At 41.5% G+C, this 22,328-nt stretch overlaps 1 protein-coding gene across 1 annotated transcript in view; it reads left to right on the top strand.

The window, feature by feature from the left end:
• Positions 1-22,328, top strand: part of IQGAP2 (IQ motif containing GTPase activating protein 2) — a 271,207-nt gene that overhangs the window by 71,036 nt on the left and 177,843 nt on the right. The gene's annotated exons all lie outside the window — the stretch shown is intronic.

Raw genomic sequence — 22,328 nt, forward strand, 5'->3', positions numbered from 1 at the left:
TGAATATCATACCTTGAAAGGCCACACACCCAGCTAGGTTTTCATATCTGTCCAGTCCCCACAGCACCCCTGTGATGTAGGTAGGCTCAGTTCCCCCTTCAGTAGGAAGCCAACAAGAAGAGGTCCAATAATCATTCAAGGTCACGTCATTGGACAAGGGTGACCCCCAGATATGAAGCTTAGCTCCCAGCTTCTTGTTCTCCCACTGTGCCCCAAACGCCTTTCCAGCTTGGACCCGACAGCTTGGGTTTTGTTCCCCTCCCCCCATGCCTGTTAGTGGCAGGGTTGCAGGGAACCGCAGGTAATAGTGTGGCCTAAGGATGATTGTCTGGAAGTGGCATACCTGGCGGGAGCAGGACGCTGCCCCGTCCCCATGTCCCCCCAATCCAGACGCTGTGCACCATCCTGGCATCGAGTGGCTCCTGTGGCTGCGTTTCCTGGTTTAAACTCCATAGTTTTGTCTTTGTTTTCTGTCATTTCTCAGGCCAAGAAATAACTTTTTGTAGGAAAACATCTTTTGCCAGTTGAGGTGTCCTTTCACCTTTCTTCCGACCTCTTTCAAATGCACATTTTCAAGATAATCGTCTATCTTGATGAAATTTGAATTAAGCTCTTGTTTTCATGAGGATTATTTCTGACTCCTATTTCTCATTTCCCTCCTCACTCCTACTTCCTTGTACACACACTCCACATACACGCTGCACGTATGCACGCTGTGCCCCTCGCCACCCACCTTCAAGATGAGTCACTTTAAGGTGGTACTTTGTTTGTCTGGCTGTAAGGAAATTTCTTACCCCTTGACACACTGTGTGAAGAGAGCTCTGTTGGCAGCCCACCATGGTGTTTCGAATGTGAGCCTCCAACTCCAGTGTGCTGGGTGGAAATAACAATGCACTCTAAGCAGTGTTTTTCATTGAAATGTAAATTGCCTCATACCCATTCTCATTCTTGCAGACTTCACAGGAGGAAGACAGGTTTTATGTTACAAGCATTGAAGAGAAAAACTTCCTCCTGGAATCTCTTTTTTTAGTGTATAACAAGATTGAGGATGATTCATTTAGGCAATTCTGGTCTACTCGGAGCTTGCATATCTAATAAAAATATGCAATATTCTCAGGGATTTTGCTGGGTATAGGATGGCTGGTAATTTGGGGGAGGGAAGATAACTTTGTATCTGGATTTAATTTCTGAATTAATAAGCTGCCATCACCCTGGAATGCCAGTTATCTTTTTAATTGTTGCCTTATCCACCTATGAGCTATTCTTAAGGCATTTATCAAATAGATTTGAATCTTTAAATCTAAAAATAAAATCAATGTCCTGGGTTTGGAGTGCTTTCAGAGAGCATTAGGATTTATTGAGCAGTGAGGTGGACATGGAAGGAATGAAAGGTTCAACAATAACTATATAAGACCCCGAGGTCCCACTTAAGCGGGATGGCCTGGCAAGAAATGTGGCCTAAAACACAGTGGTGGCTACAGGAAAAAAGCTATTTTATTGTTATAACAGCCATTGAGCTACTGTATGTATTAATATTACAGATACTTTTAAAATTTTTCAACTGAATACTATTTATTCTTATTCTGACTTTCAAGCATAACCATTACATTTTAAAAATACGATGGAAGCTGTGTGGCTGCATTTATTTCAGCCAAACAGGTTCCATTAAGGCTATAGGACCAAAGGGCTGAACAATTGTGAGCGTTTTTATAATGCAAGTTTAAAGGTGTATTCTTTAGCACCGCTGAAAGGAAAGCCCAGTAAAATGAATATGACATTTAGAATATGTAGCATCGCTCTCTTTTAAGACCTTAGGTTTATCAGTTGGAAATTTACAATGGCATTATTGCATATTTATATAGTGATTAGTATAATTAATGTGTGCTTTAAAATTCTCTCTTCTTTTACTTCTTGGAAGATTGCCTTCTCTCGCACATGTTGTCCTTGCCATGTTTGCATAGATAGGATGAAACTATTCTCGTTCCTGTTGCTGCTTCCTCAATGGTTAGTACTGGCTCTCTATGTGTGTTTTGATTGTTTGCTAAACCTTGAAAAAGTCTCCTTAGATGGAATAAAATGGGGAGACTAGGAAGATGCCTTTTTCCCTCATACTTCCATTAATGAAACAATGTGAAACAATATTTAATGGGTGTTTCTGTGAGTTGTGCTAAATAGCGTGGTCACAATGTTAGTGTCACAGGGATTTTCATCTGTGGGAGGCGATACGCAGGATTCCTTCTGATGTTTCTCATCTTTCTTTAACTTTACTCTTTTCTTGACTTGTGCTTTAGCCTTAGACAGGTGTTCTATCCTCTGTTCCTCCTCTTCCACGTGCCTCCTACCTGCTAGGAAAAGTGAGCTGCTTGTGATTCTCTGCCTGGTCTGTATGCCGTGGAGCATGCTGTCTTCCTGCTTCGAAGGCTGTTCCTCTTTCTTGCTTGACTGACTGTCCTTTAGGACATTTGAGTTGTGCCTTTGCCTGCAGAAGTTCTGCCTGGCGTTCACTCCCCACCTCCCACGGCTCTGCACACCTAGAGTTACTGATTTTCCTCCTCTTAGCACCCAATCTACCTTTCTTATCACTCCCTGCACTGGGCGGTCATTGTTGGTTTGCTCATCTGCCATCTTCCGTGACATAGCAAAGTCTGTAGTAAGACACAGCCCTGGTCTTTACTTTAGTGATAATCTCATAAGAGCAGATTATCAATAAATATTGATGAACTGCATGAATCTGTTGAGGCTGTGAAAAGAGATTCAGAGAAGGTGAGATGTGTTTGGCCCCACCAGTTCTTAGGAGGTTGGGAACTCGGGTGTGTACCCAAGGAAGGTTACTGTGCTAGTAAACATAGGAGGTATCAAGTGAGTCTGAGGGTAGCATGTGCCTGCGGACTGTGTGTAGACCCTGCTTTCCCCAAGTTTGAGGTGTGGGAGTGGCTCGTGCCTCCTGTCCCTGGAGGGTAGTGTGGGAGCAAACATCTCACTGGCAGAGGTAGAAGACTTGAATGAAAGGGTGGCATTGGGATGTTGCCTTGGGATGAATAGGATTTCTATAAGCTGGGGGGGAGGGAACACAAGGAAAAGATTAGCACTGAGGAAAAGCAAGGTATTTGGGCAAAAGGTTGGAGCAGAGATTTCCTGTTCTGGAATTAGCAGTGGGAGGGAAGGCAGGATGGTATCGGAGAAGCCAGTTACAGAGAGGCTGACTGCTGGGCTGAGATGTTTTGGTGTCATCTTGACATGCAGAAGAGTGTTTGAAGGTTTTACAACTTTGAAGAAGTGGAAGCAAACAGAATTCCAGTGATTAGAGTGGAGGAAAACTGGGCAGGGAAGAAGGCTCTTGCAATGGTCTAGGCAGGAAGCATCCAAACCCGACAAGACACATGAGTCCACTGTTTACTCATTCAACAAAATTGAGGCCTATGTGCCAGGCAGTGGGGGTTCTAAGGTAAGTAAAGTAGCGTCCCTTAATGAGAAAAGGGCATGAAAACACAGTCTCCTCAGTTGTCACATGTGTAGTGAGAAGATTGCAACCTGAAGGAAAATCCATGGGCAGTGATACGGTATTAGTTAACTGATAGGAGTAGCAGCAAGAGTGCAGGATGCGCAGATCACAGATCTGGGCTTTGTTCACAACGAAATGAACAAAGCCCTCTGTGTGCTTATGATAGCTTCGCCAGGGTCTTCCTGATGCTGTCAGCTTCAGGCTCTTTTAACTTCTTTTAACTTCTTCCCTTGTCCCCCACCTGACTCTATTCTCACCACAGCAGCCAGGGTGACGGTTTTAAATCATAAGTTAGATCAAAGCCCTGCAATGGCTCTCATCACATGCAGTGTGAGAGCCAAAGTCCTCACAGGGGGTCACGGGGCCCAGCCCACCCCTCCCTGCTCCTCTGGGCTCCTCTCCTGCTCTGCCGGCCACTGAGAGCACTCTGGCTGCCAGCGCTGTTCCTCACACCCCTGCAAGGCTCCCGGGCCTTTTCCTTTCCCTTTCTCTTATATCTCCTCATTTCTGATTTCTCACTTCTTTGAAGTCTGCTCAGATGTCAACCAACCACCCTGTTTAAGATTGTGACCTGTCCCCAGCCCTGGCCCTCCTGAATGTGCTGACCTGGCCCACCTGTTGTTGCTGTGATGCTGACCTCCTTCTAGTATGAGATATCACTTACTGTTCTTGTTGGACCTTCCGCCCGTCCCCCACCTCCACCCCATACGTTCGCTCTTTAAGGCTGGGATCCAGGTCTGTCTTGTTCACTGATGTGTCAAATGCCTAGAACAGTGCCTGGTGCAAAATAGAAGCTCAGTAAATATTTGTTGAATGAATTGTGATTTGCTATTACTGATAAGGCCTAGTTAGCTTTTTTCCCTCACCTACCGAGTGGATTTTGATTATGAGGGATAACCGCTGATCCTGTCATGGTCTAAATTCCAAGTATAGTCATCCCTTGGTATCCATGGGGATTGGTGCCAGGAGCTCCAGTTGATGTCAAAATCTGCAGAGACTCAAGTCCCTGATATAAATGGCTTAGGATTTGCATATAACCTGTGCATCTCTACATTACTTATAATACCTGATACAATGTAAATGCTGTGTAAATAGTTGTTATACTGTACTGTTTTTAAATTTATATTTTTATTATTTTTTATTGATCTTCCCCACCTACCCCCAAATATTTTTGATCTGAAGTTAGTTGAATCCACAGATGTGGAACCCCCAGAGGGCTGGCTGTATATTTTACCTGATTTTTGTTTTTATTCAAATGACTTATTTTTTCTCTGGGATTTTTTAGAGCAAAGTTTTATGAGATATGTATGATAATTCAAGAAGAAAATTTGAAGACAGCTTTTCAAACAAACGGAAGTTACGTGCTGGGTGGAGTGGCTCATGTCTGTAATTCTAGCACTTTGGGAGGCAGAGGTGAGAGGATGGCTTGAAGCAGAGAGTTTGAGACTAGCCTGGGCAATAGTGAAACTTGGTTTCTACAAAAAATAGAAAGCTGGACATGGTGGTGTGTGCCCATAGCCCCAGCTACTTGGGAGGCTGGAGCAGGAGGATCACTTGAGCCCAGGAATTTGAGGTTACAATGAGCTATAATATGATGATGCCACTGCCCTGTAGCCCCGGCGACAAAGCAAGACCTTGTCTCAAGAAAAAGAAATTTATGTAGCAAAGGATTCAATCACATTGGAGAGGATTTGTAATCTATAAGGCTGAAATGGAGTATAAAAGTCTTGTAACTAGAGGCTAAGGTCCTCTACTTCTCTGGCTTATGTTCTCTGGTTGCATTCCATTTATTCCTAGTGACAGTGATGAGTTCTCCATTACAATCTTGGGGTACTTCGGGTAGCCCCACAATTGTATATGCCCCTTAGCATTCCATTGCCTCTTAATTCTGGAGCTAAACATACACACCACAAAATGCCAAATAATAAATACATAGAATATAGGACAGAGAAAGAATAATTCCAAGAAAGGACTGCAGGAATGTTTTGGGTTTTTTTTTTTTTTTTTTTTTTTGGTCTTGTCACCTAGCTTGTTTTTCTCCTGTGCACATGCACATTGACACACACATACTCATACTTCTTCCCTCCTACCTCCTCCCCATAAAAAAAAAAAAAAAAAAAAAGCTGTTGAAGGAAATTTCAGAAATCAGAATGGAGAACTTGGAGATTTGCAAACCTTTGGATAACTTTTAGATAGCCTGCCATCTCATTAAGTAACTTTCAAAAGTAAGTTGGGACCTCTCTAAATTCCCAGCTGGAAAGGTTCCATGGAGACTGTGAGGGTGTTTTCTAAGAACTGTTCTTATGCCTTTTTATTGCATAACCCATTTCTCAGTGGGGGCAGTATCTCCCCCAGGGGCCAAACATTGGTTCTTAGAAGGCAAAACAAACAAACAAAAAATCAACCTTAAATATATATGTATATATAAAGCATATATGTGTGTATAAATACAGTATATATGATACACAAATATACAATATATTTATGATATAAAAATTTCATGGAAGGGCAATAAAAGGTCTAAAAATACCCCTGGGTGTGGGGTGGGGACAATAATGAAAATAGTTGAAAAACACTGGTCTAACCCACACTCAGAGGCACCAGCCTAGAGTGGGAATGGTCTACTCTGCATGTTCATGCTTTTGCATTTTGAAAGTTGAGCAGTGAGCTGCATCCCAGGGCATGAGTCTGGTAGGTGGAACACAAGCTCATCAGGATCAATGTGATCCATTAGGTTCTTTTTGTTTTGTTTTTATTTTTGAGACAGAGTCTCACTCTGTTGCCGGGGCTGGACTGCAGAGGTGCGATCATAGCTCACTGCAGCCTTGAACTCCTGGGCTTAAGCCATCCTCCTGCATCAGCCTCCCAAGTAGCTGGCACTATAGACATTCACCACCATCCCCAGATAGTTTTTTTGTTTTTTTTTTTTTAAAGAAATGGGGTCTTGTTATGTTGCCCAGGCTGGTTTTGAACTCCTGGCCTCAAGCCATCCTCCCTCCTCAGCCTCCCAAAGTGCTGGGATTACAGGTATGAGCCACCCTGCCCAGCCCATTAGGCTCTTTTTGGTCAGAGGGACAGCATTGTTCAGGTTATACCCCAGGTCCTGGAGGGCCGAGGGAGGGATTTACCAGGCTCCCAGGGACTAGCTGGCAGGAGCAGAGTTTGTTTGAAATATAAGTTATCTCCCTCAGAAGCAGGAAGTTCTTTATTCTGCCATTAATCCAGCTTCCTTTGATCTCTTTGTGATTCTTTTTTTCTTTTTATTTACGATAAAGTCTCATGCTGAAAGTTTAGCTCTTGTTGTGATTCTATCTACTTTAGTCTGGTCTATCTCACCAATCCTCTCCCCATTTCTGTTTCAAAATCCTGGGAGAGAACGTGGACTACTAAATCCTGCCATTCTCATTTGAGTGGAGGTGACTGAAGCGGCCAGCAGGGCAGACCTCTGGCCACCGAGGACAGGCTGCCACAGGCAGTCAGGGGCAGGAGAATGCCACACAGGGTTTGCATGCAGCTGCCTGTGCCTAAGCAGTGTCCTGAGGCCACTTCCCAGAGCGTGGTGGTCAGGGTTCTCTGTGAACAGAGCCTCCTGAGGGTCAGGTGGGCATGCTGAGGCCTTACCTACCTGTTCAGGCTTAATTATTGCTTTGAGTATTTGACATAGGCTTTCATCACTGAAGATTTTCCACTGGGGTTCCTTTCTGCATCTCCCTGGACAAAGAATCTTAAAGTTTTTATTGAGACTTCTAAATCAAGGCTTGTCTAATGCCTTAACATCATGATGAGTCTCTTAGAGACAGCATGTGCAGTTTATGTGGTCTCTCCCCTTAGATTGTGAGACGCTTGCGCACAGAGGCTCTGTTATCTTCGTGTTTCTTCGGCACGTAGAGCAGTGTCTAACACATGGAAAGTTTCTGGTAGATTTAGTGACCTCAGCATGGTCCTGCAGGCCATGGAAAGTCCTTGTTTTAGACTGTAGTTCTGTGTGGCTTAATATTTAGTTTTTAAACTAAAAAGATTAGGTTTTTAAAAATCATTACAAATTTCTGTGCACCAATTTTGAAAGGAAAAAGTAGGGTCGTAATTGCAACATGTACAGAAATTAATTTTAACATGTGAAGAGCCTCTTTCAAATAAAAAAACACTCAGTTGGGGTGTTTTTTGCCTACTTTATAATAGATAACTCACAATATAGAAACAATAAGTATGTGAAACATGCCCAAAGTCACTAAATCAAAGAAATGCCAGTTACAAACATTCTGCTTTACCTATTAAATTGGCAAGGTTTAAAACATCACCATTGTTAGGATTAAGGCCAACAGGCATTCATACCTTCTATGTGGGAGTAAAGTAATATATAGTCTTTGTGGGGGATGATTTGGCAATAAATATTTTTCATGGCTCAGCAGATTCTTCAACAAGGATGTTTCTTGCCACATTATTTACACAAGTGAGAAATTACAAGCAACCTGCATGTCTAGGAATAAGTGACTAGTTAATTAAATGATGCAAACCCAAATGATGGATTTTGTTGTCATTAAAAATTAAGTTAATGAAGTCTAATGCTATGTAACTGAAATGGAATCACAAGATACCTAAAGTATATGGTGTATAAATTCATACAAATTTATAAATTTGCTTAATGTTAATTGTACTTACTGCTAGATGAAAAATTACAGTTCTTGATACTTTTCAGCATTTTTTGCATTTTTATAATAGACCAAAATTATTTCTGTAATCAGGAAGATTATTTGTATATGCTTAGTATATGGCCATGACAACAAGTCTTCGTTAACAAAATAGCCATCACTATAATGCCTGAATGATGACTTTTATAAAAAGAAGGTTCTACCCCAGTGGTTCAAAAAGGAAAATTAGTTGGAGAAAATGCCCTTAATATTAATGTGTACTATTTTACATGTTATTAAAACAGAGAAACAAATAGAGGCAGTGTGGAATAGCAGAAGGAGCAAGGAGTTCTAGATGGTCCTGGGTTGGAAACATGGCTGTAGCTGTGGGACCTTGGTTGGGTTATTTAAACCTTTTGGGCCTGCAGTTTTCCCATCCATGAAATGGGTATAATAATTGTCCCTGTCCTCATAGGACCATTGTGGGGCAGTGTTGAAGTGCATGTGTACAAAGCACTCAGCACAGAGTGTCTCTGTGACCAGATGCCTCTTCTCACGAGGAGAAACGCCTCTGGAAGGCGATAGCCTTTCCTTCAAGAGAACCACATTTGAAAACCACGCATTAGGAGGGGATGATTCACTTTACAGAAAATGACTATGGTCATTGTGTATTAGTTTTCTGTTACTTAAACTGAGCAGCTTACACATTTATCATCTAAAGGTTTCTGTGGGTCAGAAATTTGGGCACAGCTTAACGAGGTCCCCTATTTAGGGTCTCTGGAGGCTGCCATTGGAGGAGTGTTCACTGGGGCTGGGCTCGCATGTGGAGGCTCGACTGGGAGAGCGTCTACTTCCCTGCTCGTGTGGCAGTTGGGAGCATTTAGTTTGCTGGGAATTCTGTTTTACCTAGCAAATTGGCAAGGAGTAAAACATTGCCATTTTTAGGGTTGAGGGAAACAGACATTTATACCTTTCATGTGGGAGCATCAGTAATATGTAACTCATGGCAGCTTGCTTCTCAAAGCCAGTAAAGGGGGGATAGTAGGAAAGACAGAATCTTGTACAACACAGTGTAATCACGGGAGTGACAGGCTGTCACCTTAGCCATTTACTATGGGTTAGAGGCAAATCACAGATCCTGCCTGCACTCAAGGGGAGGGGACTGCGTGAGGGTGGGGACACCATGGGGGGATCGCGTGGAGGGCGTCTGTTTGCTACAAATGGTTTTCACATAAACATGTGTTTGAAACACAGTAGAGACAAATGTACTATTTTAGCAAGAGATTTTGTTGAGAAAAATATTGGCTTATATTTTAATAACATTGATTGGAAAGCAAGATAAAGACACACTGTGCTTGCTTAATATTAACTATTCGCAGCCAGTAGTGCTGCCTTCTGGGCTTTGGCGTTTGAGGACACAGCTCTCTTCCTTGGAAAGCCTGGTTATCTGAGATCTTCCAAGCCAGGGAGCTTTTCAGGGACTTAGACGTATTTTATAAGGAATGGGTAATTGAACATCCCTTCAAAGGTGATTTTTAAAAATCTTTCCTAAAATGTAGGACTACTTTATTATTTGTGCAGTCTTATATAATAAGTACTCATTTCAGTGAAAATAAACATTGCTTTGTTTCACTCAGATTCATTGTTAAGCTATCAACTTTCATTTGTTCTCTGAATTGAAAAAAGCCATTTTTTGATTGTTTTTAACTGGCATTCTCAAATGAGAATTGTGGCACTTCGTGTTCTTTGCTGGGCTCTGCCTCCTTACACTAGCCCACTAGTTATGCTTAGTCAGCTCTCTCCTTTATAGGGAAAATGTTGAACAATGCTAAAAATTTTATGGGTATTTAGGTTATCAAGTATGAAATGTCCGATTCCCTTAATTACTAAGTTTGACAGTTGATATCTCTGACATTTCACTTTGACACTTATTTTATTTTTATCATGAAGGTTCATCCTCTTTCTTTCAAGTGCACTGTTTGGCTTGTGGTTATCTTTCAGATTTTTTTAGAGCAATTTTTGTGAAACCATGGATAAGTCAAAAATTCATGTTATTTGGTCATTACATGTGAAATGCCTGATTTCAAATCAAAAGTTTAGTTTATGATATCTCACACAAGAAGCAGTACAGTTAATCAAAGTATGCACCTAAACTATCCACACGGTTTTGCCATCTTAATGGTAGCTTGTTTATGCCAGCAGCGGAGAAGCCTGGAGAGGGAGTGGCCATGAAATTGCCAGAGGTGTTTTCCACAGCTTGTTAAGAATGGAATATTTTTCCTTGCAAGAAGTGGTCCAAAGCCTGGAAGAAGTGGTAGTCAGTTGGTGAAAAGTTTGGTGAATACGATGGATGACAGAGAGTTTCTGAATCCAGCTTCTGTAGTTTGAGCAGTGTAGTTTGTGTGACATGTGGTCCAGCGATGCCTGACTTTCTCTATTGACCAATCTCAGCTGCTTAATTGCAAGCATCCTCATCATTTCGTTCAACTGGTTACAGTAGACATCTGCTGTAATCGATTGACCAGGTTTCATGAAGCTATAGTGGATAATACCAGCGCTGGATCACCAAACAGACACCAATAGGTTTTTTCATTTAAGTTTGGTTATAGACCACATTTCAGCACTTCATTTGGCAAGTGCCGAACGCTTGCGATTGTCAAAAAGGATCCATATTTCCTTGCACGTAACAATATGGTATAGAAATGGTTCATCTTTATGTCGTGACAGCAAAGAAAGGCAAGCTTCCAGACAATTTCTCTTCTGATGCTCATTTAATTCATGCAGTACGCATCTATCCAGCCTATTTGCCTTGCCCATTTGTTTCAAATGGTCCAGTATTGTTGAAATAGTGATGTCAAACCTTGTTGCTAATACATGCATAGGTTGAGATGGATTCTCTTCCACTACAGCTTTCAGCTCATCGTTATCCACCTTGGTCTCAGGTCACCCATGTGGCTCATTTTCAAGATGAAAATCGTGAGAATGGAACTTCTCAAACGATCAATGTATTGTGCATTCATTAGCCACATCCTTCCCAAATACTTCGTTGATATTTTGAGCTGTCTGCGCTACATTGGTTCCACGACGGAACTCAGATTGGAAAAATACAAAAGCCAAAATGAGATGATGAGTATACTGAAATGCAAAACAATTAATGATTTGGAGGTAAATTTATAATCAAGAGAACAAGGAAAGATGATTGACCACATCCTTAACTAAACGTTAAGAGGCCCTGATGAATACTGGACCTTTTTTCCTGGTCTACACAGGTGTGCCGGCTACCACATGTGGAGCCGCCAGTGGCTGCAGGTTGGGCTCTTGGTGATTAGACTCTGGAATATTTTGTGACTCCAAGTACTCAGCATACCCTAAGTGTCCCGTGGACTGACCAAACTGAGCAAGACCTTTAAGTCCTGGACCGTCTCAGTTTGAAACTCCTGGAGGGGGAAGAACGAAACCTCCCAACTCTTACCAAATAGTAAGACCAAAGAGCCTGTGTGGTCCTTGCCATGCACGTTCTGATGGTGTGTGACATCCATATTGGAGTGTAGAATAGGGAGATGCTGCCACATTCTCTTGGGCCGATTGTTTTTCAGAATGCAGAATTGGATAAACAAGTACCTACCCATTTCCACTATTTTTCATGCCACATGTTTGCATAATGCTTCACTTTTCAGTGTTTTTGTATCTGTTCTTCACTGAATGCATCCAGGTGTGGGGATGTGGTAGGTGGTGTAGTATCCACTTGACGAATGAGGAAACTGAGGCTCAAGAACTTGACTTGCCCAAGATCATGTCACACTTTTGTAGCAGAGACAAAAATAGCCAAGGCTACCTTGTTCCAAACCTCAGGCACCTTTCACTAACAAGCCCTGATGAAGAGCAGGGAGTCAGTTTGCATCCTGGCTTTTCCACACGCCAGCTTTGTACCATGGGCTGGTACTGAACTTCAAAGCCTCCATTTTCTGGTATGTGAAATGGGGAGAGTACCTTCTCTTAGGGTTATTAGTATTAAATGAAAATGTATAATAGTCCCTAAACCTGGCAAGCACTTAGTAAATGGCAGCTATTGATACAGTTTGCGCTGGGTTTGGCATATTCTTGTTGGCACAAGTTGGGTGTTAGATGAGCTCACCTGGTTTCTCTCTTTCAAATTGGATCTGGGTATCTGGCATTGTAGGCCTATCATCCAAAATCAGTGGGAGAGAGAGTGTTGGTGCATCTCTGAGGGTCACACTGGGAACTGGCTTGATGTCTGGCGTCCTAGATAGTACCCCAAACGGGAGAGTTGCTGTGATGCAGGATGAGGGACTGTGCAGGCAAGAGCATGCGAGGAGGATAGTAGAAACAGGAGAGTGGATTTTGGGAAAACTCTTGGAGTTGCTGTTCAGATGTAGTAATATTAGCAATCCTTTTAGAGAAGAGTGGAGCCAGAGTGGTATGATGGGCTTCCATTTCTGTGGCATTAAAGAAAATATGAATTCTGACCACCTGGCAGGGGATTTAGGTCTAATTCACCACTAGTACAGATAGCACAATCATGATTCTCTTAACACAAGAAGGCTTCTTTTACCCACTCTCAAAATCCATCTCACGTACTAATTAATACTGACGCAGATATGCTGTGGTGAATTTGGTTGTCTTTATGTTTTCTGAAGAAAGTTTCTTCTGGAACTCAAGCTGCTGGGCTCTAGCTACTGCCCTCTCTCTTGGAATCAGAGAGAAACTTTACCCCTTGACCAGATTTATTCTTAAACCATGTTAAAAGTATGATTGCCCCTTACCTGGATCTCCTCTTTTCCCTACTCAAAAATAACTCCCTTAAGAGGAGAGATTCCTCCACTTTGCTGCTTGAGGCCTGAGGTGGGTTGCAGAAAATTCTCTGAGCTTTTTTAAATTTTAATATCTTAGCATGTTTATCTGTGCAGTTTTTTGAAGCATGGCTTTACACACATACACACATCCACCAACATTTGATGAAAGTCTATAATTTCAAGGTAAGATGGTTTCAAGCTATACCAAAAAAAATCAATTAGCTTTCCAACGTAACTCAGCTCTTGGGCAGGTTGCTTAACCTTCCTGAGTTCCCTGTAAAATGACAAGAAGAGCCTACCTCAGAACTGTTACTGAGAGGATAAGCTTACAATAAGGACTCCAATGTTATTTCCTTTCCTTTTTTTAAACCTAGAAGTGTGTGTTTCACTTTTTTCTGTTGCATGTCACCACTTCCTGAGTGTGTACATCTCCCAAGTAATTAGATGTAAATGAAGATGCTGGTTTAGAGTGGCTGCGTTTGCTCACTAGTAGAGGTAGCAGCCTAAGAAATAGAGAGGGTTCTTCCCACAGCTAGATTGGCATAGAAAGCTTAGAAAACATGCATAAAAAAGAAAATAAATATCATTTACAACCTTACTTTATAGAAATAATAAGACAAGGCTGGGCACAGTTTCTCACGCCTGTAATCCTAGCACTCTGGGAGGCCGAGGCAGGAGGATTGCTTGAAGTCAGGAATTCAAGACCAGCCTGAGCAAGAGTGAGACTCCATCTCTACAAAAAAGAGAAAAGTTAGCCGGGTGTGGTGGCAGGCACCTGTAGTCCCAGCTACTGGGAAGGCTGAAGCAGGAGGATCGCTTGAGTCCAGGAGTTTGAGGTTGCTGTGAGCTATGATGCCATATCACTCCAGCCAGGGTGACAGAGTAAGACCCTGTCTCAAAAAAAAAAAAAAAAAAGAAAAGACATTTTGGTGTCTTTGCTCCCTCTCTTTTCTAACTTTTAAATTTTTGTGTATGAAATATATCACACCTACAAAAACACATGGAACCTATATGACTTAAGGAATACTAAATATGTGGGTACCTGTCACCCACTTTAAGAGCTAGCCCATTGCCAGTGTCTAGGAACCACTTTGTTGCCTCTTTTCATTTATTTTCTAGAATCAAGTTAGTTCTACTTACGTAGTTTCATATTTTGTTCTTTTTCCTACTTTATCATAAGCATTTTCCCATAATGTCATTATTTTAGGTTGCTTTCTTGAGAGCTTAAGGTAATCACGGATCATAGCCTAGCCTTACCCTAATGATAATTGCCATTGGTAACCTCTAATCTATGCCAGGTACCGTGCCTTAAATACTCACCTCATTTCATTCTGTAGCACCCTGTGGGCTCCAGTAGCTCCCCATTTTACAGCTGTGGAAACTAAGTTTTGCAATGTTTAAGTAAATTGCTAAGGTGATAAAATAAGCAAAAGAACTGAGCGAGCCCAAGTCTGTTTCCAAATCCCTTACTATTTCTGCCACCGACAGGCTACCTTTATGGGCTGTATTTTGGAAGTACAATGCACATTTAAGGAACTGACCATTACTTGTAGTGTTTTTGCCTGATTCTGAGCGATAACAGCACACGTGACTAGGCTCTAGTTTTTAAGTGGCCCTGGTGCTGGGAAAATCCAAATGAAGGCAAACTTCCACAGGAAGTATGGAAAAAAGAATTTTTAAATCACAGTATTACATGCAAAAGGTCTGTTTTTATTTGGAGGAGCTTTAGTGTTGGGTTGTGTAGTCTTCTCCCTTACTCCCCCCACCCCCACGCTGCTGTGAAGTGAAATCTGAGCTTTTATGTTCTAAGTGGCCCTCCTGCTGCATTTTCTATAGTCGTGCATCTGTAATTATGGCACAACCTTGGAGGGAGCCACTCTCTTCCTCTGCTTTGCCCTTGGAGACGTTGCCCTGTGGGTCTAGAAGAATCAAATGGTTGCTATGGTTGCTGCGGCAGCTACAATGTGGAGCTCAAAGCTGACTAGAAAGTCATGCTGCTTATCTGTGCAAAGAGAGGAGACTCAACTTGGCACAGATACAGTTGCTCATTATATTCTGCAGGTATAGTCGCTGTGGCATCCTTGGGTACATTCTATAAACGGCAAGATGTGTATAGCAACAGAATGTGAATAAAAGGCTGTGTTTGTTTAGTTGGAAAAGCATCTTTCCTAAAAACAACTTTTAGTTCTCACATGTTGCAGTGGAGCTCTTGTTAAATTTAGTTCCGTGGCAGTGGTTACACTTATCAAAGTGTTCATGAATGCAAGCATCACTTTTAGCTCTGCTATAAAGTCTTTTCGGAGTATGGAAATTAACTGCCTGTGACCAGTGAATAGCAAAACACTATTGGGATTTTTTTCAAATGGCCATTAAATGCCAACAGCCACCACCACTTGCTGAGGACAATAAAAGGAGTGGAGGAAGGCAGTCGGTCACAACTTTGTGTGTATGTTTGAATTCTTACACTGTAGGAGTCCAAACTAAATAATGCTGTCATCAGTTTTGGTTCAATCAATCATGCCTGAGTTAAAATAGGTTTTCTAAGATTTTGATTGTGGAAATAATACAACATAGATATAGTTTTATGTGGCCTGACGTCATGGCTGAAGTATAAAACGATTTGTTTTTTTTTTTTTTAAAGAAAAAAAAGATTTTCAAAACATTTTCTTATGATAGCTTACTCCTGAAAAGTAATTAAATCTAATGTTAAGTTCAGGTTGGAAAAGCATCTTTCCTATAAACAACCTCTAGTCCACACATGTTGCAGTTTTTAACTTTTTATTTTTAACTTTTGCTTTTTAATTTTTTAAGTCATTTATTTTAATTGTAGGACAGATTGACTTTTGATGCCATGCCTTCTGTGTTAGTGTGGAGTCTTCGTAAGAAAGAACTCTCACAAGTTAATTTTCTTTCAAACTGGACTGATGCTCATCTGTGGGGTGCAGGTATTCTCCTGTTGGTGCTATTTGGAGATATGTGCCCAGAATCTTGGGTCCCACAAAACTTGACCAGATTGTTGGGTGCTTTTCAAATGCCTTGCTGAAGCTGCTCAATCCCTGAACGATCAAAGCTGGCCCTGACGTTGGCAGTGGCCTTGACTTTTAGAGCATCATGTGCGGACAGAGGAGCTTGCTTCCTGCAAACAGTAATAGGATGATGTCCAGGCATCAGTGAGCGCGCTGCTTTCGCCCAGATCTCTCCACGCTTGCGTTTCATTAGCCCTCTGCCACTGACCCCTGTTTGACAACTCTTGTCCAGGTGGGGGAGCAGACAAAAATCTCTGGATACAGCTCAGCTGAGTGGGTTTAAAGTGAGGGCACGGGAACTAGTAACTGAGCCTCCATTGCTTGGGTTATCTACTTGATAAGGCTTTTGTCGCCTTCCTCATTCTTACTGCTGCTACTGCTATACTGCCACTCTGCCTCCATTTGTGCGTTACTCTGTATAATCAGCATCTATGTGTTTAAGTTCCTCGAGACTCAGCCCTGGTTTGGCTTCTCTGCAGTCTGTACTTCCTCTTTCTGGCATGGATGTAGGGGAGGTTTCCAGATGTACAGCTCCAGCCCAGCCTGCTACGCTGAGCCCCAGATCTGCGTGTGTGATCGCAAATGCAACATTCTCAACTTCGGTGTGCTATTTCAAACTTTAAATGTTCACATCTAAACTCATGATTTTGTAACCCCCTCTCCTACCTATAACTCTTCCCCCAACAACAAATCAACAGGTCTGATCTCATCTCCTTCGTGTCCTCTGCATGTGAAAGGCACCAGCAGCCACTTAACTTTGCAACCCGGGAGTCAACACCACAGTCTCTCCGTCACCTTGTCTATTCAGTAGGCCCCACATTGTATCAATTCAGCCTCTTAGATCTCTACCCTTAACGTGGCTCTAAAGGCCCAGCATGATCTGGTCCTGGCCTCACTCCCCAGCCTCATCTTGGCTTCCCCTAGCTGCTCCCCTTCCACCTTAGAACCCTCCCACAGGCCCCCACTTGCTGAAGTGCCCCCACCTGGCTACTGCCCCCCATCCTTCTGATTTCATGTTAAAGTCACGTCCTCAGGGGAGCCCTTGATGCTCACATGAGGTCAGTCCCTGTGGTGTAAGCTCTTGAAGCCTGTGTGGCACCCTCAGAAGAGATGTGACTCCCACAGGAACAAGGGCCGTGTCCTTGCTCACAGGACAGGCTCAGTGCCTAGAGCAGGGCCCACACCAGGTAAGACTTGACAGGTATTCGTCCAGTGAAGGAGTTAATGTGTGAGTGAGTGAGTGAATGAGTGTCAGGCCTTGTGCCAAGCAGTTTACACATAGCATCTCATCTGATCCTGGAAACACGGTGCTTACACAGCAAGGCGCAAGCAGGGAGTCAACCTTGACCTGGGCTGACACTCCAGTCCAGGCTCTTTCTGCTCCCGTCACTGGCTTCCTTGAGGGAAGCTGCTGTGAGATTTTATTAATCATAAATCTGTGGTGATAAAGGGAGAAAGCAGGACTTCTCAGACGGGAGATATTAAAGAGGCTTGAGTTTTACAGATGCTAATTTCCTTAGGGTAGGTTTTTTTTTTTTCCAAAGAAGAAAAATCCTCTTAAGTAATAAGCTTAGGGAGCTGTAGAGGTAGCAGAGATTTTGCTGGCAAACCTCTAAGTGACATGCCAAGTCCACCTTCTGCTGTTTCCTGAGGTGGCCTGTCCATCGGGGCCACACAGGTATAGTCTCTTCTCCAGGCTTGTAGCTTTTATTCAAACCATTTCAGCTCCCTTCCTCTCTACCATTTGGGTCTTGTCTTTCTAGACCCCATTTATTCATCCAAGAAACATTTATTGAGCACCTATTATGTTCTAGGCACTAAGCCGGTTATCCAGCTTTATGCCTGTCTCTTGTAAACACTTCCCTACCATTGCCCCTCTGCTCAGCACCCCCCCCCCACGCTCTTACAGGAACTATCGTTCATTGTGTAATGAGGTCTTGACTGTAAAAATGTGCAGAGCCTTATTAATTAGTTAAACATTGATTGGGCACTTTCTGTGTACCAGACACTGTGCTAGGTTTGGAAGGTTAAGGGACACATTCAGTGCCTTGCTCTCTGTTCACACATCAACCAGACAGGAATGGGCGAATGAACTAGTGTGAGGTCAGGAAGTACCTGTAGTTTCTGATCCACCAAAGTGCTACAGGTTTCAAGCTCCTAGACAGCTGTGAGGCCTAGATGCATTCTTAGGTCAAACAATATATAGAAAGTAACCCAAGAGACCTAGTGTGAGGGCAGGAGGAAGGACTGATCTCTATCACCTTCCTTATCCTCATACTCATCCCCTATCTAAGTACATCTAGTTCATTGCCAGTAAGTTTCTTGCTTCAGCGTGTGAAAGCTTTAGCACTTAGTGGGAAATTCATAAGTGCTACCGTTTTCCCACAGAAAGCAATGGTATGTATTTATCTCAACCTTGAAGTTAATGGAAAAAATACTGACCATTAGGCACAAACCTATCCATCCTATTTGGATTTGACACGACAGTTAAGACAGCTGGACTCTAAAATAAACAGTGGTCTCCACAGTGGAAAATTAAAATAAAATATTAAAATATCTTTTAAAAAATTTATTGCCTCAAAAAATTTTTTATAAAAAATGTAGACAATATTTTGGAACAGTATTTTGCAGTTATAGCAAGGTTGCAGCATAAAGATTAATACACAGAAATCAATCACATTCCTATACCAGCAATGAACAAGTAGAATTTGAAATTAAAACACAATATACTGTTTCTGTTGGCACCCCAAAAAAGAAATATTTGGGTATAAGTCTAACAAAATATGTATGAGATGTATCTGAGGTAAATTACAAAACTCTAATGAAAGAAATCAAAGAAGAACTAAATAAATGGGAAGATATTTCATGTTCACGAATAGGAAGGCTCATTGTCATGTTCTTTCCAACTTGATCTATAGATCTAATGTAATATCAATCAAAATCCCAGCAAGTTATTTTGTGGATATTGACAAACTGATTGTAAAGTTTATAGAGAGAGGCAAAAGACCCAGAATAGCCAACACAATATTGAAGAAGAACAAAGTTAAGACTGACACTGCCTGACTTCAAGACTTACTGTAGAGCCACAGCAATGTTTGTTTACAATGTTGAGGGAGAAAAGCAAGATATGGTTGTACCTTATAGACTACCTCTATCATAGTGCTTATCAGTTTGTGTTGCAGACCCTTGTCCTGTTTTAACTGTCTTTGTCTAGACTTGCAAGTACCCTGAGGACAGAGATTGGCTAATTCATAGTACAGAACATGAGAAATATATCCATAGTGCTTTACCCATGATAGATAGTCAGTGCAGAATGAATAATAAACTTTCTTCTCACCAAACATTTCCTAAGAGCTGCTGATAGTTTTTCATATCTTAAAATTATGGGAAACAGTATTTAGAGAGCTCCTTTCTTTTTTACATAAAGTAGATTTAAATGATTAATTTTCTTATGTTTCTTCCTTTTATTGAATGTTAGATGAAATCATAAGAAAGTTTCATATAGTATTTTTAACTACAATAAAGAAGTGTCTGTCTTAAATGGATCTATACAGATGATTGGCATATAGTCCTTTCCTATAAATCCTTAGGTCAAGAACATATTACATTTATGATAATCTCTAGGGTGCTTCTGTGATGGATTCTTCTAATTCTTATTCTCATTGCCTGTCAGAAAGACAAACTATTTGAAGACCAATTTTCAGTGAAACTTGACTATTAGCCAGAAGATAGAATTTGCTGTTAAAAGAGGGGGTCCTGAATTCTACACCAGGACAGTTGCTGGGATATAAAAAAACAGAGATTGTAAGAAAGACCCAAAGTGAAACTCAGACTTTGCATACGGCTTTTGTGTCATCCAGGGAAAAACTTTAAAAAATCCCTAGGAACCTTGAGGCTTCATGATCCTTCTCTCTGCCAACCTTACACATGCTAACCTTTCTGCTTTAGTAGCTAAACTTTCAGTTCCACGAAATTGAAACCTTTTAATTGCTTTCCGTATTGGTGACCTTTAAGAGGTAATTTGGGCTTATTGGTGTCAGTCTGTAAAGAAACCAAACTCTGAGGTGTGATATCATCTATTGAGTAAGGCAAGAGAAAGCTAATTAGAACTACAGTGCTTTCAAATGTTACCTCGCTGCAATTGATGGTGTGGATATTTACTGACTTTTAGATTCAGTCTATCAAATTATAATTTTCAGGAAAAGAATTTCCTAATGATTGTGGTCGTTTTGCCCTTAACAACTATGTATTATGTATGAGTTTTTAAAAATGTTACTTTTGAACTCATAGCCTTGGCTAGTTTTAATGCTGCTTCTTCATTGGTAGAAGACTTAGAGATCATGAAACATTAATAGTAACCATATTTTTGAGTGCTGCTTCTGTTCCAGGTACCATGTTAAATATTTTAGGCTCATAATCGTTTAGTCCTTATAGCACTTCTTTGAGGAACATGACATTGTTCCCAAAATACATTAAGAACCTCTGAGATTTCAGGGATAAGCTTGTTCCAGATCAGAGCAGGAAGGGAAAACTCTGGATTTGAAGCAGGTCTGCCAGCCACCAAAACATCAAATAGGGATGATGTTCTGGAACAGTGGGAAAATCTAGCATACTCAAACATGTAAATTGGTATGTGTATATGTATAGAATTCATAGAATTCCTTATGAAACTCATTTATGACACTGAAGTTCAGTAACTTCCCATCTTGCATATAAGCCACAGAAATATTGATTGGACACAGTAAGTTAGTGGAAACTATTGGGCCAGTTGGCCATCTAAAACAGCTAAGCCTGAAATGGCTACATATAGTATTATTCCAATTACATGACATTCTGGAAGAGCCAAAACTATGGAGACAGTAAAAAAAATCAGTTGTTGCCAGGGGCACAGGGGGAGGGAGGGGTGAACAGGTGGAGCACAGAGGATTTTTAGGGCAGTGAAACTATTCTGCATGGTACTGTAGCGATGGATATATATCATTATGCATTGCTAAAACCCATAGAATGTGTAACACCAAGAGTGAGGCCCCATAACCATGGACTTTAGTTAATAATATATGAGTATTGGCTCAGCAGTTGTAACGAGTGCTTCACATGAATGCAGGATGTTAATAATAGAGGTGAGGGTGAGGGGATAGATGAGAACTCTCTGTACTTTCCCTTAATTTTTCTGTAAACCTAAAACTACTTTAAAAAGTCTATCTGTTGCTGTTTTTTTAAAAGCTAAGCCTCAAGCCATTCCCTCCAATATCAGGATTCCTTTCATTTTTAAAATTATTGACCCCAGGCCCCAAAACATCAGTTTTTAAACATCATGTTTAAAATTCCACTGTCCTTCCCCAAACATCTGATTTTTTGCTTGCTCTGTGAGTGAGCTTTTCCTCATCTGTTTTCTCTGTCCTTTTCCAGCTGCCAATACGCTGGCTGCTTACATTTGGTCTGCCCACCTGCAGCCTGTCTCACCTGCTGCCATCAGATGTTCCTGAAGTGTAGCCTGATGGTATCACTCCCCTGCCCAAAAACCTTTGTTCATGCCCTCTGCTGCCTTGGTTTCTCCATCCCCAGCATCCTGTGGCCCATACTCTGTGAGGTCTTGTTAGAAGCAATTGTTGAAAGCAGAAGCGATCTCTGTCATAGCATGTTTATAAGTTTTTGTTGATATTTGTTCTAACACTCTTGTGTTAAATATTGTGTTGTATTTGCTGCCCCCTCCCCACCCAATTGCAGTGTAAATTATTTGATGGTTCAGACTGTTTTCCCTCCACCTTTGTTTTTGAGTCACCTATAGAGCTGTGAATCCAGTAGGCCTTTGAAGAATGCATTCGGCTGCATTCAAGGTGTCTGTGTTCCCAGTCTCTTTATCCAGAGCTCTGCTGTTAGATGAAATGGTAGAGAAACCCATTGCCCATATGGCTGTCAGTGCTATATATAGTACAATCGCCGAGATATTTCTGACGTTAGAGTGCTGTCATTTATTGGTATTTGCTCACTGGCACATTTATTTGGGGTTTGTAGCCCGGTTTGGGCTGCTTTACTATGTCTTGAGTTTAGGATTAATTTTTAACCGGTATATTTTAAACCAAACATCTATCCACACGCCTTGCTTGTTACATGATAAGCCGTTGCCTTTGCCTATCTATCCTATTTGAAGATGGAAAATGATATTTAAATGATGCTGTTGTTTTGGTAACTGTTTTACATTCTTTGAAGATTGAGGAATTTGTGACTACTATTTTGTTAAGTGATTTTTCTTAAGTTTTTTTTCCTCAACATTTTATGCCTTAATTCCAGTAAAAGATTTTCAACTAAGTGAAAATGAATCGCATGTATCCCCTAGGTCTTTATCCCAAGTAAAAGG

The sequence above is a fragment of the Lemur catta genome, chromosome 12 (assembly GCF_020740605.2).
Source record: "Lemur catta isolate mLemCat1 chromosome 12, mLemCat1.pri, whole genome shotgun sequence".
Classification (NCBI taxonomy): Eukaryota; Metazoa; Chordata; class Mammalia; order Primates; family Lemuridae; genus Lemur; species Lemur catta.